A 16,660-nucleotide genomic window follows, 5' to 3' on the forward strand; every position below is an offset into this window, starting at 1 on the left:
TCCCCTCTGGACCAGTGGGGGTTATCCCGGTCCCCGCTGGGGAAGCTGACAGACTTACACCATGAAACCTCTCGACTAGAACGCAGAACGCATGTCGAGCCCAAGATAACCGACGAGCACCAACCCTCGCAACTGCACGAAAGCCTAGAAACACGGGCATGGAGAGAGCGCCTTGGAGCTCTATTTGACCGCATATGTCGGGACTTCTGGAGGCGCATGGAACACAACTCCACACACACTGTTGTGTCAGCCAAACGGGGAGTGAGAGCTGGAATCGCGACTTCTCAGCCCAAACCACATGCCGCTAAGCGGAGCTCTCGCCGACGGGCCCACCAAGCACCGAAGCATGCGGCTCCAAATAACTCAAATGCCCCCTTTTTGCTTAAATGGACACTATAGGCACCAAGACCACTTCATCTCATTAAAGTGGTCTGGGTGCAGTGTCCCTGTCCCCTTAGCCCTGCAATGTAAAACACTGACTGTCTGCAGAATTAAAGGACCACTACAGGCACCCAGACCACTTCAGCTCAATGAAGATGCATGGGTGCCAGGTCCATCTGGGGTTAACCCTGCAGCTGTAAACATAGCAGTTTCAAAGAAACTGCTATGTTTACTTTAGGGTTAATCCAGCCTCTAGTGGCTGTCTCACTGACACCCACTAGAGGCGCTTCTCACTGTGATTTTCACAGTGAGAAGACACCAGTGTCCATAGGAAAGCATTGAGAATGCTTTCCTATGGACTGGCTGAATGCGTGCCTGGCTCTTACCGATGACATCAAAAGAGGGAGGAGAGTCCCCAGCGCCGAGGGAGCCCGGCGCTGGAGAAAGGTAAGTGTTTAACTACTAATTTGACCATTTAGATGACCACATGCAATCCTGGCAAACATCTAAAGCAGCACTGCGGAGCCAAATAATTGCTTACATGTAATTATAACACTTGAAAAAAGGAGTAGGATACTAAATATTATACTAAATAAAACCAACTTGACACGGATTCGGCAACACCCACCTGGCATATATGGCCTCACACGAGCTGACACAAAGAAGCAAATGTATGTGGAGGCAAAACAATTATATACTAAGATTAGATAAGTAAGCAACAATAGCTGTATTTTGAGAGTACAGAAAACATGTCAGAGTTACATGTCTGTCGCTGAGTGGATGAATACATAGGATACAAGAAGCTAATGCATAGATCTGTGTATATGGAGCAAGATATATTAACCACTGGAGATATAGACTGAGATGGCTACCTAATGGGGTAATTATGGTAAACTGGTTTTATTTATTTATATATATATATATATATATATATATATATATATATATATATATATATATATATATTGACAGCTGAATCAGTGTGATCACGATTAGAAGTAAAGGTGATGGTAGGAGCCGCACTCAACCCCAGCAGCCACCTTTTATTTAGATTAAAAGATTTCGCCACAAGGGGCTTCTTCAAGTGTACATAATGTTAGCCTGGCAGTGGGTTTATATAAGGTCCAAACAATCATCAAATTGAAAATGGTGTCTTATTTGACCTTTGACCCTAAATGAGTTCACATGATATGTATCAAAGGACATATAAACAGGAAGTGGAAAAACTAAAAACCATGTGACATAGCAGACTCGGCAAGCAGTATATAGTATAGTACAGATATCACTCCCTTTAACTTTTTTTGTATTAAAGATTGATATTTTGTAGCATTTGGCCTCTGTGTTTTTTCGTGCTATGACTGGGGTGGTCAGTGAGTGTCCAGCATTTAAGGTATGAGAGGGAGTGTACTTAATTATTTAGATTTTTACTCGTCCAACATAGGATAGTACTGCCACTATATGATAGGAAATGAGCATTTTTTATTCAGTTTTCTTCTGTTTTTGACTATTGCTGTGATATATTTTTAACCAAAAAAATGTAACATACACTAATAAGACACAATCTTCTGCTTGGTTAACTTAAAGAGGCACGGTCACGTCGTACTTACCTTTTCCCAATCGCATCCTCTTCTCTTCCGCTTTCCTACTCTGTCTTCCTTTTTTCATTTCCAATGCTTCCCAATGAAATGTAATACAGTCCACTGAGAAGGGGCGGGAAGCAGCCGCACACTAGCAGTGCATGCACACCACACTCAGTTTCTCTTTGAAACTAACAGAAGAGGAAGAAATACTCCCTGGTTGTCTGCAAGGTGTTTCTGATCCCAAATATAAAAGTTTCAAATTGATTTGAAAATATGTACTATTTTAATTTTTGTTTAATAATCACGAATGTGACAGACTCAGAACAGATAAAGCAATTACTTCATGAGTTTGAGGTATCTCACCTTTAACATTCAGATTTTATTCTGTGCAATTTTCAGCTCCCCTTTAAGAATTTATGTGTGATCAAATTCCTAAAATAAACCGAAGGAACTAAACCATTTTTTACCCTTAAAACACACAACAGGAATGATTAACTAAACAGCTAATTGCAATTGCAACAGCTGCCCTGTCTCGTATGTTTTTGTTTTTTTTTAATATATATATATATATATATATATATATATATATATATATATATATATATATATATATCTTTGTTTTCCTTTCCTTAAAGTTCAATTTACAGAGCAGGAGATAAAAATTTCTAAAGCAAGTTAAAGCCTGAAATTAAACCGCTTTTTCATGCACACTACGTGAGTCACAGCTGGGGAGGTGCTGCATAAAGAGAAACACAAAGTGATTTACCTCCAAACAGGCCGAGAATTGAGCTCAGAGGCATGGTCTATACCAGGGGTAGGCAACCTTTTAGCAGCAATGTGCCGATATTATTATTATTATTATATTATTTATAGAGTGCCGTCAATTTCCGCAGCGCTTTACGATGGGTGGACGAACAGACATGTAGTTGTAACCAGACAAGTTGGACACACAGGAACAGAGGGGTTGAGGGCCCTGCTCAATGAGCTTACATGCTAGTGGGAGTGGGGTATTGTGATGTCCTGTAGCGTGCCGATCCTATTTTTTAAATTGAGATGTTTATGTTGCCGTATTCTGCTTTTGTTATTTATACTGCAGTTGCTTGGTATCATAGTTACATAGTTACATAGTTACATAGTTAGATAGCTGAAAAGAGACTTGCGTCCATCAAGTTCAGCCTTCCTCACACCTGTTTTTTGCTGTTGATCCAAAAGAGAGAAAAAAAAAAAAAAAACCCAGTTTGAAGCACAATTTTGCAACAAGCTAGGACATCGTATCGTTGTATTTGTGCGTATATAAGCTATTATATTGTATATGCTCATTAGTAGTTTATGGTATCGTGTATGATACATATGAATGTGGGCTGTGTATGGGGGCTGCTTGTGGAATTGTGTGTGGATGGATATGTCACATTGTGTGTTTGGAAGTATGTGGGGGTTGTGTGGGGTACTGCATGTGAGAGGCTGCATGTGAGAGGCTGCATGTGGGGTTGTGGGCATGTATGTGGATTGTTAGCGGGTTACGTTTGTGCAGATTGTGTGTTGTGTGTGGGCTGTTTGTATTATTTGTATGAGTGGAGGGTTATTCTACATTTATGTGTATGTCTAGCAGTGTGGGTGGGTTCCCTGGGTTCCAGTGGGGACCAGGCTGGCCAGGTACAGGTCAAAGACAGGAGCTGTGGGCCGCTCTACTACAGTGTGGATTCCCATTCACAACTGCTGGAATTAAGTGATCGGAGATTACTTCCTCTACGTGCTGCAATGCATAAATTGAGGATTGTCCTTCACCACCTTTTCGTATTAGCAGATATCTGATGTTTTACTGGGACTCCTGATAGGCCAGAGCCTGTTTGGCTCTAGCAGCCTAGAGTGTCGTGCAAAGACAGCTTGAGTGCCGTAGGTTGCCTACCCCTGGTCTATACACTCAAAGAGTTTCATTAAGCCAAATTTGTTTTTGTGCCTACAGTGTCCCTTTACAGCAGGGGTGGTGAACCTTTGGCCCTCCTGAGGTTTTGGACTACATCTCCCATAATGCTGGCAAAGCATCAAGGGAGATGCAGTCCAAAACATCTGTAGGACCTAAGGTTCCCCACCCCTGCTTTACAGGAACACTATAGGGTCAGGAACACAAACCTGTATTCCTGACCATATAATTAAAAAAATAATAATAATAAATAAAAATAAAAAACAAGTTAGCCCCCCGCAACACTAAAAAGATAGAAATAAAAACCTTATCTTTATTGGCGACATACGAGTCCACCGGTGCTGGCTGCCCCCGACCAGCCTCCATGATCACTCATTAAAACGGACGATCTCAGCCAAGGAGGCGGAGACAGAGCATCTCCACATAGAGAAGCATTGACTCAATGCAACACTATGGGGAAAAGCCAACCGTTCCATGCAGAACGTTGAGACGCTGAACGTCAGTGCACATTGAGCCAGGAAGCACCTCTAATGTTTGTCTGAGTGACTGCCACTATAGATGTTGCCAGAAAATATCACATTGACTTAAGTATTCAGTGGTTTTGCTACTTGAAATTTGTCATCTGTATCATCTATGAAAGGTTTCTACTAGAATCGTGCACAAATCCCTCTCAGTTCCACTGACCGAATCAAATGCCTGTTCATCTATGAACATACTAATAGATTTGTTAAGGACTCCTGAACAAATGTACATATTTTGACAGGCATTTGATTCAATCAATGTAGCTAAAAGTCTATACTTTGGAGTCCATCTGTGGCAAATTTATTTGATTGACATGATTTAGAAAGGCACAAACCTGTCTGTATAAGGTCTCACAGCTGTAAATGCATATTCGAACAAAAAACAGGCCACAATAACAAATTATTATAATATTTATATAGCGCCATCTCTGCAGAGCTCACAGAGAGGATAGGCTTGCTGCACAAATTGCTGCATTGAAGGTTCCTTAGAACAAAGATGTTCTACAATTCTTAAATGGAAGACGTTTAGAACAAATAGGTTTCTTCATAAGACTGGACACCAGACCGAAGTGAGCAATTACGGGAGAAGGGTCTTGGTAAGAGAGACGACCAAGAACCCGATGATTACTCTGGTTGAGCTCCAGAGATCATGAGTGGAAATGTGAGAAACTTGCGGAAGGACAGCCATAGGTACAACACTCCAATGATCTGGCCTTTATGAAAGACTGGCCAGACAGAAGCATTTTCTCACTTCTCACTGCAAGATACATGAAAGCTTGCTTGGAATTTGAAGAGGGGGGAAAAAGAACTTAGAGGACTCCAAACTGTGAGAATCAAGATTATCTGGTCTGATTAAACAAAGATTGAACTGTTTGGCCTCAATGCAAAGTGTCATGTCTAGAGGAAACTAGGCACCTGCGTAGGTCCATTACAAAGGTTACGCATGGTGGTGACCGCAATATGCTTTAAGGGTGTTTTTCAGTGGCAAGGACTGGGCAACTGGTCAGAGTTGAACATCAGCTGAACGCAGCAAAATACAGAGATATCCTCAATGAAAATTTGGTCCAGTGCACCCAGGAGCTCAGAAATGACTCAAAGTTCACCTTACAACAGGACAATAACCCTAAGCACACAACCAAAATAATGAGTGGTTTAACCCCTTAAGGACCAAACTTCTGGAATAAAAGGGAATCCTGACATGTCAGACATGTCATGTGTCCTTAAGGGGTTAAAGATGTGAAGGACTTGAGTGGTCCAGCAAAGGCTTGGACTTTAATCCAGAACTTCTCTGGAGAGGCCTGAAAAGAACTGTCCACTGACAGTCCCCATCTAACATGACAATGCTTGAGAGGATCTACAGAGGTGTACAAAGCTTGTCAAAGCAAAAAAAAAAACAAAAAACATAAGGCTGTATTCAATGCCAAAGGTGATTCAACCAAGTACGGAATTAAGGGCTTGAATACCTATGTCAAAGAGATATATCAGTATTTTCTTTTTAATAGATTTGCAATGAAATAAAGAAAATTTTAAAAAATTGCTTTTTGCTTTGTCATTTTCAGTTATTGGGTGTAGATTAATGTAAAAAAAAAAAAAAGATTGTAACACAAGGCTGCAACATAAAAAAGGGAAAAGCTCTGAATGCATTGTACACTGTACATGAAGTCCCAGAGGTTCACATTTTAATTCTAGAAATTTTATTCCAGCTTTAAAAACAGTATGTTTTAAGATTGTAGAATAATACAGTTTAAACACAAAAAGAAAAAAAGGACAACTATGTTTTGTTTTAAACTACATCCTGTATTCCAAACAATCCCCTTTCTTCTGTGCCACCCTAAGATCTGGTAATAGACTAGCACTTCCCATGTGCCATAGAGAGTCACATGCAGACCACTTTTAGCCAACTTGCTGAGGAATAATACAAATGGGAAAACAATTGTAAAATAGACAGTGGTCATATGATCAGAATTGCTACACAAATGCCAACCAACCAGATTTCCAGCTGCTGTCAACTACATTTAAGATACAGCACCCTTAACCCCTTAAGGACCAAACTTCTGGAATAAAAGGGAATCATGACGTGTCACACGTCATGTGTCCTTAAGGGGTTAAAGTAAATTTGTTGAATGTATCATCACTAACTTGTACAACAATGTCTCGAAAATATGGATGTAGTTATGCAAACTAACAATGTACTGCATGACTATGCTGTAATCTTTGTGCCCACCCAAAACTGCAAAAAAATTTTAAAAAAAATACAGTACCCTGTCGCCCCAGGATTTTGAAATGAAAACCTGTATCAGTATGTCATTTTCTAAATTAAGTTGCTATGGTTCCAGAAGGCCCTCCTGGCACCCACAATCTCCTGGTCCCTCAGGGTTAATCCGACTTCTGAATCCAAGTTACAGGAAGCATGGAGTGGCACAGCTGATTTATGGTAATCAGCAGCTCAAAACACTTGTGATGGGCATCTTATTTCCCTCACCAAACAACCAAAATTACAATATATAAGTGCAAAAGCTTATCACACCAAGTGGAGCGCTGAGCAGAAAAGAGTTGCTTACACTCATGCAATAAACAGCACAAATAAGAGACCAAAGCAGCAACACATCAAAAATAGGAACAGAGAGAACAAAATATATTGCAAATGGTAGCAATCCCAAATATAGTGAATATTATATTAGGGTATTTGATACACTCACATTGAGGAGCAAACTTTTAAAGGAACACTATAGTCACCTAGATTACTTTAGCTAAATAAAGCAGTTTTAGTGTATAGATTATTCAGATGTAATTTACCTTAAATAATTGTATCTCCATCTTTAAATTGATCTTTAATCGCATACAGGAGGCTCTTGCAGGGTCTAGCAAGCTATTAACATAGCAGGGGATAAGAAAATCTTAATTAAACAGAACTTGCAATAAAGAAAGCCTAAATAGGGCTCTCTTTACAGGAAGTATTTATGGAAGGCTGTGCAAGTCACATGCAGTGAGGTGTGACTAGGGTTCATAAACAAAGGGATTTAACTCCTAAATGGCAGAGGATTGAGCAGTGAGGCTGCAGGGGCATGTTCTATACACCAAAACTGCTTCATTAAGCTAAAGTTGTTCAGGTGACTATAGTGTCCCTTTAAATATGGAGGACTGTATATCAAATTCTACACTGCTGACTGAAGAATCTGTTACAGCGAAACATGTTTTGGCAGTTTTTCACAAGTTGGGCTTTTAACCTCCCTGGCGGTATTAATTTTCCGTACCAAAAGCGGTAACCCCGAGCCACACTCGGGATTACACTGTTGTATTACTTACCTTGTACCTACGAGCCCCTGGTGTAAAAAACAAACCAAAAAAAAAAAACACACACACAATACATTGTAAAAACAATGTACCGCTCTAACATTAAAAAATACTGACATAATCAGAGCGCCAGGGAGGTGAATTAAGTGCATCTTTATTGTTTTTATGTGTGATAATAAATGTAATATTTTAGCACTGTTGCCAGCACTTTATTACTTGACACTTATTGCATAACCTTAGAGCAAAGGATCTGTGAGGCTCTAAACAAGATGAGCTTCCAGTTTATCTCTACTGATATCATACTGTCCTACTCCTATTATGGTGTTTCTGTGTTCTCTCTGAGTGTGAAGTGTCCAGTCAGAAGAAAGGTGGTGTACATCCCAAAAATAGAGCTTCATATATCATTGCCTACATTTCCACCATGCCCTCATGCATGTAGCCACACTAATTCAGATTATACAAGCTCACAATAGATCTATCGTCAAAGAATTACACTGGTCTTAAAGACTTTCTTCCCACCATTCTTTACAATTCCCATAATAGCTTTAAACTGCCTAAATCTTCACAAAAAGACCCATCGCTAATACCATAAAAGTATCAAAACAGGAATTGCTTGAAATTTCTAGTAGTCCATTCACCTACAAATTAAACCATCTGGTGGAATTTTTCATTTGAACCCTAAAAGAGATGTTATGCTTTTTCATACAATGAATTGGGTGGCAAAATAATCTTGGTCCTGATGACTAAGTCGGTATATTAATGAGACAGGCACTTCTATCCCAATTAATACTGCGATTTGGTGCAGGTACTTTGTACAGGAATCCTGTTACCTAAAAACTTTTCAAACTGAAACTGTTCCGTAGTGCACCCTGATGATTTTTTTCTTCAGTTATGCTATCAAACATAAAAGTAGGAATGTTTCGGCAGACATAGATGCCTTTCTAAAAGCATGCATGTGCCAAAATGCTGCCACTGAGAAATTAACCATGGTGTGCTGAGAAATGATTTGGTGCAGTTTTAGCTTTCAAAGGAATACCTAAATATTTGCTGTAATCCAGTAACATTTAGATATGGAGATGATCATTTTTCAATTATAATTTTCATTGTCTAGCATTTTGCTGAAAATCTATAATAATAAAGTTCAAGTACACAAGCACTGCTGAGAACCAGTGTCTACCCAAGATAATTTTGTTTGCTATTTGTTAAAACTCATAAACATAACAGATAGCAGCCCTTGCCAGCCAAAGAGGCTAGCATCAGACTTTCTTAAGACTCATAATTCCGCAGAGGTAAATAAAGTACGCAGGTTACTCAGCTACTCTGTGAGCAAGCCATCCCCTACAAGCGGGGCCCACACTGACTACAGGCGGACAAGGATGGCAAGACATACCAACTATCACACGCCTCTGTGATACCAGTTTTCCTTCACTCACTTGGCCTACCAGCGCTGACGGCACAGGAGACTGGTTGGACTGTTACAGAAATACCCCCTTTGTGGCCATAGGAGAGGTTTCCGAAAACAGATGCCCTACCTACTTGATACTGCTTCAGTTGAATGTGTTTCCTCTATCTTTACCTGTTGCAGTCCGCAAGAGTTGTAAGTTTTCCTTATAATGTTTATCTAACCCTTCCCAACTGGCTCCGTAAGCTGACTATTAGTTTCCATGTTAAGTTACCTTTCCCCCATCCTTATTTTTGAGTGTGCAAAGCAGTTTTTCAGTTTAACATATGCTCTTTTCAACACACTCCGCAAGCGGCCTAGGTCTTCCTACCCAGCAAAGGCAAAATGCTAACACAGAGCCGAGCTATTGAAGGTTTTATACCTGTTAATTACTTACCTATATGTGCCTTGTGTCTATTTTTTAAATGCATCACATTGCCATTAAGCCTATGGGCACTTACCGCTTCACGTATGCGCCCTCCAACTACTGATTGACACCTTCCTTAGCCTGGGCTAAAGTGGGATGAATAGTTTGTTTGTTTTTTAAATTAAAATTTGGCAGCTCCCATCAATGTGTTAAGATTGCTACTATGATCTCTGTTATTCTCATGTTTTTATGCTGAACATATGTGGCAATGTCATCATCATGCTGAACCCACAAAAATAAAGAATGCAAAAAACAAAAACAAAAAATATGTATTCCACAGCGCCATATACTGCCTCTCAGCTTAGTCCTCAGATCCTGCAAAGTTTCATCTCAAATACCTATATTGTCGAGCCTTGCTATTGAGTACTTTATTCATTGCTTGAGAGCAGCCAGTTGGAAACAGGAAGCAAATAGAAGTGCTCCAATAAAAATTCAGAGTACACCACACAAGTTGTATCGCTCTAGTCTACAGTACAGCCAATACAAAAAAATATACATGAGTTAACATATTGCACTGGTATTCTGTGAATTTATAGAAGCATTGCAAATAAAGTTGTCAAGTCTACGAAAGTCAACTATATTACCAGTTAGTCAACAAATACTAAATTCTGGAATTACCGTCTTGCTCGAAACATGGTAAAACCATAAAGATAAAATTTGCAAGACATACTATATGTGACATTAACTACTTGAACGCACAGGCAGTGACTAATCACCTCTGCTTAATGCAAATATGTAAAAAGATGCTCTCAGAAATAAATTTACTTTGGAACTGTGATCTCAAATGCCAAAGATATTGCTGGTTTACTTCCTTATTATGTATTGCAGTGGCCTTAATGCATTCCAGGAGTAAGGTATCTTGTTAAACTGCACATTCAATTTGGAATAAGTTGGGTTTTCAATGGGGTTACAAAAAATAATCTTTGTCCTATATACGGCTCTCCAACAACTATGGAAATACTGTATTTTGTATAGGCAGTGCCGGTCACCACTTTTGGGCATATTCATTTCAGGGTCACCTCTATACTGTAGCCCGCAGATTATGGGGATATCACACCGCACTCAAGGTCACCTGGGTGCCCAACCACAGTCCTCTCAGCTGTTCTTGGAGTATAACTCCCACAATTCTCAAACTGTAACAAAGGGACATCCCTGTGTCCAAATGAGGCCTTCCAGCTAGATGGTAGAGATAATACTAAAACTGAGCTATTGTTGACGTGAGTACTGGAATAGATGCCCCTATTTGTCACTTGCTGAAATTAAATTATTAAATCTACAGTCCACAAACAAGCAGATTAACAACCACAAAAACCTAACTCAAATCTAGTGAGAATATAATTGAATGGGACTGATTGCCACATATGAGGCCTAAACAAAGGGAGACCAAATGTAATTTACTGTTTCAAATGAGGACTCATCCACCTTAACACACAGCCTTTAACTCCAGCATCCTAACACCCTTTAATTGGGATTTACTGTACCCCTCCCCCTAATATTTCCACAGACTCTAGCAGTGTTGTCTTTCCAGGACTTGTATCACTTCATGCTGAGGGCCACATTGTTCTGCTGTATGTAGGATTCAAACGCTGGGGGTGATAAACTTATAAATCAAGGGGGAACCCCCAAAGAAACAGATTTTACAATAGACCCACAACTCCCATCACCCCCAGACAGCACTGTAACTGCCCCCCAGCGTGTAATGCGGTCTATGTCTACAGAGGGGGTTTTGGATCAGGTAACCTTGGGCTGTGGAGCCTATCACCCCCCCCCCCCCCCAGCCTCCCCCGGGGGCAGTCCAGGAGGCCCTCCCCGCACTGCCAGCAGGCTGCCCTGGGCCTCGCTCCGCGGACAGGGCGCACAGTGCCAGCCGGGCCGGACTCACCGTGTCTCCGCCTCTCGGGATGGTTTCCGGTCCTGCCGAGGTGGCTGTGATCGGGCCCCGGGCTGCTCGCGGCGGGCGGTTCCGGTTCGGGGTGAGCGAGCTCTCAGCCGGCCAGGAGTCGCAGCCTGTCCGCCATTTTGTTGGCCCCTTGCCTCGGCTCCCTGCTCTCCCTGCTCGCCGCGGGTTCCGGGGGCTGTGCTGGGGGCTCAGTGGGGCCCGCCGCCGGACATGTCCGGGGGGATTACCGGGCGGAGAGTGCGGCAGCTCGGGGGGCTCGGACTCAGCTCGGTCCTGACAGCTGACTTACCGCCTGCGGGGGCTGCGGGGAGAGCGGCTGGGACCCGGGAGGCAGCGATCCTTCTCAGTGACCCCCACTACCGGGGAGGGGGGGAGGATAATGTGTCCTATAGTCCGGCCAGCAGTCACCGTGCAGCCATACACTGCTCGAGAGACACCACTACAGCGGCCGGGGGCGGGGCCTCACTGTCCGGCTACTACACGGAATACGGTACAGGGGGCGGGCAGGAAGTGAGTGTGTAAGGGGGACACTTCCACTGAACCTCCTCCAGGGCAGAGTGAGCATAGCCTGATACTGAGCCAAGACTGATACTGAACCAGCACTCAGACTGATACTGAGCCAGCACTCAGACTGATACTGAGCCAGCACTCAGACTGATACTGAGCCAGCACTCAGACTGATACTGAACCAGCACTCAGACTGATACTGAACCAGCACTCAGACTGATACTGAACTAGCACTCAGACTGATACTGAACCAGCACTCAGACTGATACTGAGCATAGACTGATACTGTGCCAGCACTCAGACTGATACTGAGCATAGACTGATACTGAGCCAGCACTCAGACTGATACTGAGCATAGACTGATACTGAGCCAGCACTCAGACTGATACTGAGCCAGCACTCAGACTGATACTGAGCCAGCACTCAGACTGATACTGAGCCAGCACTCAGACTGATACTGAGCCAGCACTCAGACTGACACTGAGCCAGCACTCAGACTGACACTGAGCCAGCACTCAGACTGACACTGAGCCAGCACTCAGACTGACACTGAGCCAGCACTCAGACTGACACGGAGCCAGCACTCAGACTGACACGGAGCCAGCACTCAGACTGATACGGAGCCAGCACTCAGACTGATACTGAGCCAGCACTCAGACTGATACTGAGCCAGCACTCAGACTGATACTGAGCCAGCACTCAGACTGATACTGAGCCAGCACTCAGACTGACACTGAGCCAGCACTCAGACTGACACTGAGCCAGCACTCAGACTGACACTGAGCCAGCACTCAGACTGACACTGAGCCAGCACTCAGACTGACACGGAGCCAGCACTCAGACTGATACGGAGCCAGCACTCAGACTGATACGGAGCCAGCACTCAGACTGATACTGAGCCAGCACTCAGACTGATACTGAGCCAGCACTCAGACTGATACTGAGCCAGCACTCAGACTGATACTGAGCCAGCACTCAGACTGATACTGAGCCAGCACTCAGACTGATACTGAGCATAGACTGATACTGAGCCAGCACTCAGACTGATACTGAGCCAGCACTCAGACTGATACTGAGCCAGCACTCAGACTGATACTGAGCCAGCACTCAGACTGATACTGAGCCAGCACTCAGACTGATACTGAGCCAGCACTCAGACTGATACTGAGCCAGCACTCAGACTGATACTGAGCCAGCACTCAGACTGATACTGAGCATAGACTGATACTGTGCCAGCACTCAGACTGATACTGAGCATAGACTGATACTGTGCCAGCACTCAGACTGATACTGAGCATAGACTGATACTGAGCATAGACTGATACTGAGCATAGACTGATACTGAGCATAGACTGATACTGAGCCAGCACATAGACTGATACTGAGCCAGCACATAGACTGATACTGAGCCAGCACATAGACTGATAGTGAGCCAGCACATAGACTGATACTGAGCCAGCACTCAGACTGATACTGAGCCAGCACTCAGACTGATACTGAGCCAGCACTCAGACTGATACTGAGCCAGCACTCAGACCGATACTGAGCCAGCACTCAGACCGATACTGACCCAGCACTCAGACCGATACTGAGCCAGCACTCAGACCGATACTGAGCCAGCACTCAGACCGATACTGAGCCAGCACTCAGACCGATACTGAGCCAGCACTCAGACCGATACTGAGCCAGCACTCAGACCGATACTGAGCCAGCACTCAGACTGATACTGAGCATACAGGGAATGCAGAATTATTAGGCAAATGAGTATTTTGACCACATCATCCTCTTTATGCATGTTGTCTTACTCCAAGCTGTATAGGCTCGAAAGCCTACTACCAATTAAGCATATTAGGTGATGTGCATCTCTGTAATGAGAAGGGGTGTGGTCTAATGACATCAACACCCTATATCAGGTGTGCATAATTATTAGGCAACTTCCTTTCCTTTGGAAAAATGGGTCAAAAGAAGGACTTGACAGGCTCAGAAAAGTCAAAAATAGTGAGATATCTTGCAGAGGGATGCAGCACTCTTAAAATTGCAAAGCTTCTGAAGCGTGATCATCGAACAATCAAGCGTTTCATTCAAAATAGTCAACAGGGTCGCAAGAAGCGTGTGGAAACACCAAGGCGCAAAATAACTGCCCATGAACTGAGAAAAGTCAAGCGTGCAGCTGCCAAGATGCCACTTGCCACCAGTTTGGCCATATTTCAGAGCTGCAACATCACTGGAGTGCCCAAAAGCACTAGGTGTGCAATACTCAGAGACATGGCCAAGGTAAGAAAGGCTGAAAGACGACCACCACTGAACAAGACACACAAGCTGAAACGTCAAGACTGGGCCAAGAAATATCTCAAGACTGATTTTTCTAAGGTTTTATGGACTGATGAAATGAGAGTGAGTCTTGATGGGCCAGATGGATGGGCCCGTGGCTGGATTGGTAAAGGGCAGAGGGCTCCAGTCCGACTCAGACGCCAGCAAGGTGGAGGTGGAGTACTGGTTTGGGCTGGTATCATCAAAGATGAGCTTGTGGGGCCTTTTCGGGTTGAGGATGGAGTCAAGCTCAACTCCCAGTCCTACTGCCAGTTTCTGGAAGACACCTTCTTCAAGCATCCTTCAAGAAAAACATGATTTTCATGCAGGACAATGCTCCATCACACGCGTCCAAGTACTCCACAGCGTGGCTGGCAAGAAAGGGTATATAAGAAGAAAATCTAATGACATGGCCTCCTTGTTCACCTGATCTGAACCCCATTGAGAACCTGTGGTCCATCATCAAATGTGAGATTTACAAGGAGGGAAAACAGTACACCTCTCTGAACAGTGTCTGGGAGGCTGTGGTTGCTTCTGCACGCAATGTTGATGGTGAACAGATCAAAACACTGACAGAATCCATGGATGGCAGGCTTTTGAGTGTCCTTGCAAAGAAAGGTGGCTTTATTGGTCACTGATTTGTTTTTGTTTTGTTTTTGAATGTCAGAAATGTATATTTGTGAATGTTGAGATGTTATATTGGTTTCACTGGTAAAAATAAATAATTGAAATGGGTATATATTTGTTTTTTGTTAAGTTGCCTAATAATTATGCACAGTAATAGTCACCTGCACACACAGATATCCCCCTAAAATAGCTAAAACTAAAAACAAACTAAAAACTACTTCCAAAAATATTCAGCTTTGATATTAATGAGTTTTTTTGGGTTCATTGAGAACATGGTTGTTGTTCAATAATAAAATTAATCCTCAAAAATACAACTTGCCTAATAATTCTGCACTCCCTGTAGACTGATACTGAGCCAGCACTCAGACTGATACTGAGCCAGCACTCAAACTGATACTGAGCATAAATACAAAAAGAGAAGTCCTGCGCTTAAGCAGCAAGGACTACAACACACATCAGCCCCAATATATAGTAAAAACCAAAGAAAAGAAAATGTTACTTGCGCTTTCTCCTTAATCCCTATGTATATTTAGACAAATTGAGGTCATTTAGTTGCTCCAATGGCCATTGGAGGGATGCCTGCCTGCCAACGTCAAGGCAGACCCCCCTAAGCGGGTCCTAACACTGACCCTTCAGCCTGCTTCCTTGAGCTTCTGGCAAAGATATCTCTAATGAGACAGAAAGGGGTATTTTTTATATACACCCCTTTACTTATTAACCCTTAATAGGGAACACATGGGATGGGTAGCAGCATTGTAACCAGGCTGTGTGATACAAAGTAAATACAAATACAAAAAGAGAAGTCCTGCGCTTAAGCAGCAAGGACTACAACACACATCAGCCCCAATATATAGTAAAAACCAAAGAAAAGAAAATGTTACTTGCGCTTTCTCCTTAATCCCTATGTATATTTAGACAAATGGAGGTCATTTAGTTGCTCCAATGGCCATTGGAGGGATGCCCGCCTGCCAACGTCAAGGCAGACCCCCCTAAGCGGGTCCTAACACTGACCCTTCAGCCTGCTTCCTTGAGCTTCTGGCAAAGATATCTCTAATGAGACAGAAAGGGGTATTTTTTATATACACCCCTTTACTTATTAACCCTTAATAGGAAACTGAGTGAGCACAGTGTGATACTGAGCCAGCACTCAAACTGAGTGAGCACAGGCTGATACTGAGCATAGAAACTGAGTGAGCACAGGCTGATACTTTAGACTCAAACTGAGTGAGTATAGCCTGATACTGAGTCAGCACTCAAAATGCAAACTTAGTGAGACCTAGATGAGCCTAGATGAGAATAAAGAAAGGTAGAAAAAACAAGGAATGGAGTTAAAAAGATAGAAAAAAATAGTTCAGAAAATTAAGAATTGTGAACTGAAATCCACATGGCTACATTTAGGGGGGGGGGGAGCTTATTTGAGGTAAAAAAAACAAAAAAAAATCAACTCTGCTACAGTTACAGCTTGACTATTTTGGCCTAGCTTGTGCCATCAGTGGTGAATTTAGGGGGAGCACCAGTGGAAATTCTCTACTACTACTACAAAAAAGCTAGTGTTATTTAGGGATGACGAGTATCTGCAAATGTCTGCATCCAAGTTGTTTCAACTTGTTGGTGTCCTACTCACTTAACTAAGCCTGTTACACACAAAGGGGAAAGGGGCATTTAATTAATTTGGCTGAAAGGTGTCAGTGTCATGTAGAAACTGCATGCCTAAACATTCATGTTATTTGTCAATAAAAGTATATTTGTAT

General features: G+C 42.7%; 1 protein-coding gene across 12 annotated transcripts in view; it reads right to left on the reverse strand.

Moving 5' to 3' along the window:
• NCOR1 (nuclear receptor corepressor 1) overlaps positions 1 to 11,930 on the reverse strand; it is a 122,278-nt gene extending 110,348 nt beyond the window's left edge. For all 12 annotated transcript variants that reach the window (XM_063450056.1, XM_063450055.1, XM_063450058.1 and 9 more), the window contains exon 1: positions 11,448 to 11,930. The gene's annotated coding sequence lies outside the window, so the exon portion shown is untranslated. The remainder of the gene's footprint in view (positions 1 to 11,447) is intronic.
• Positions 11,931 to 16,660: the final 4,730 nt, after the last annotated feature.

This window comes from Pelobates fuscus, chromosome 1, assembly GCF_036172605.1.
Source record: "Pelobates fuscus isolate aPelFus1 chromosome 1, aPelFus1.pri, whole genome shotgun sequence".
Taxonomy (NCBI): Eukaryota; Metazoa; Chordata; class Amphibia; order Anura; family Pelobatidae; genus Pelobates; species Pelobates fuscus.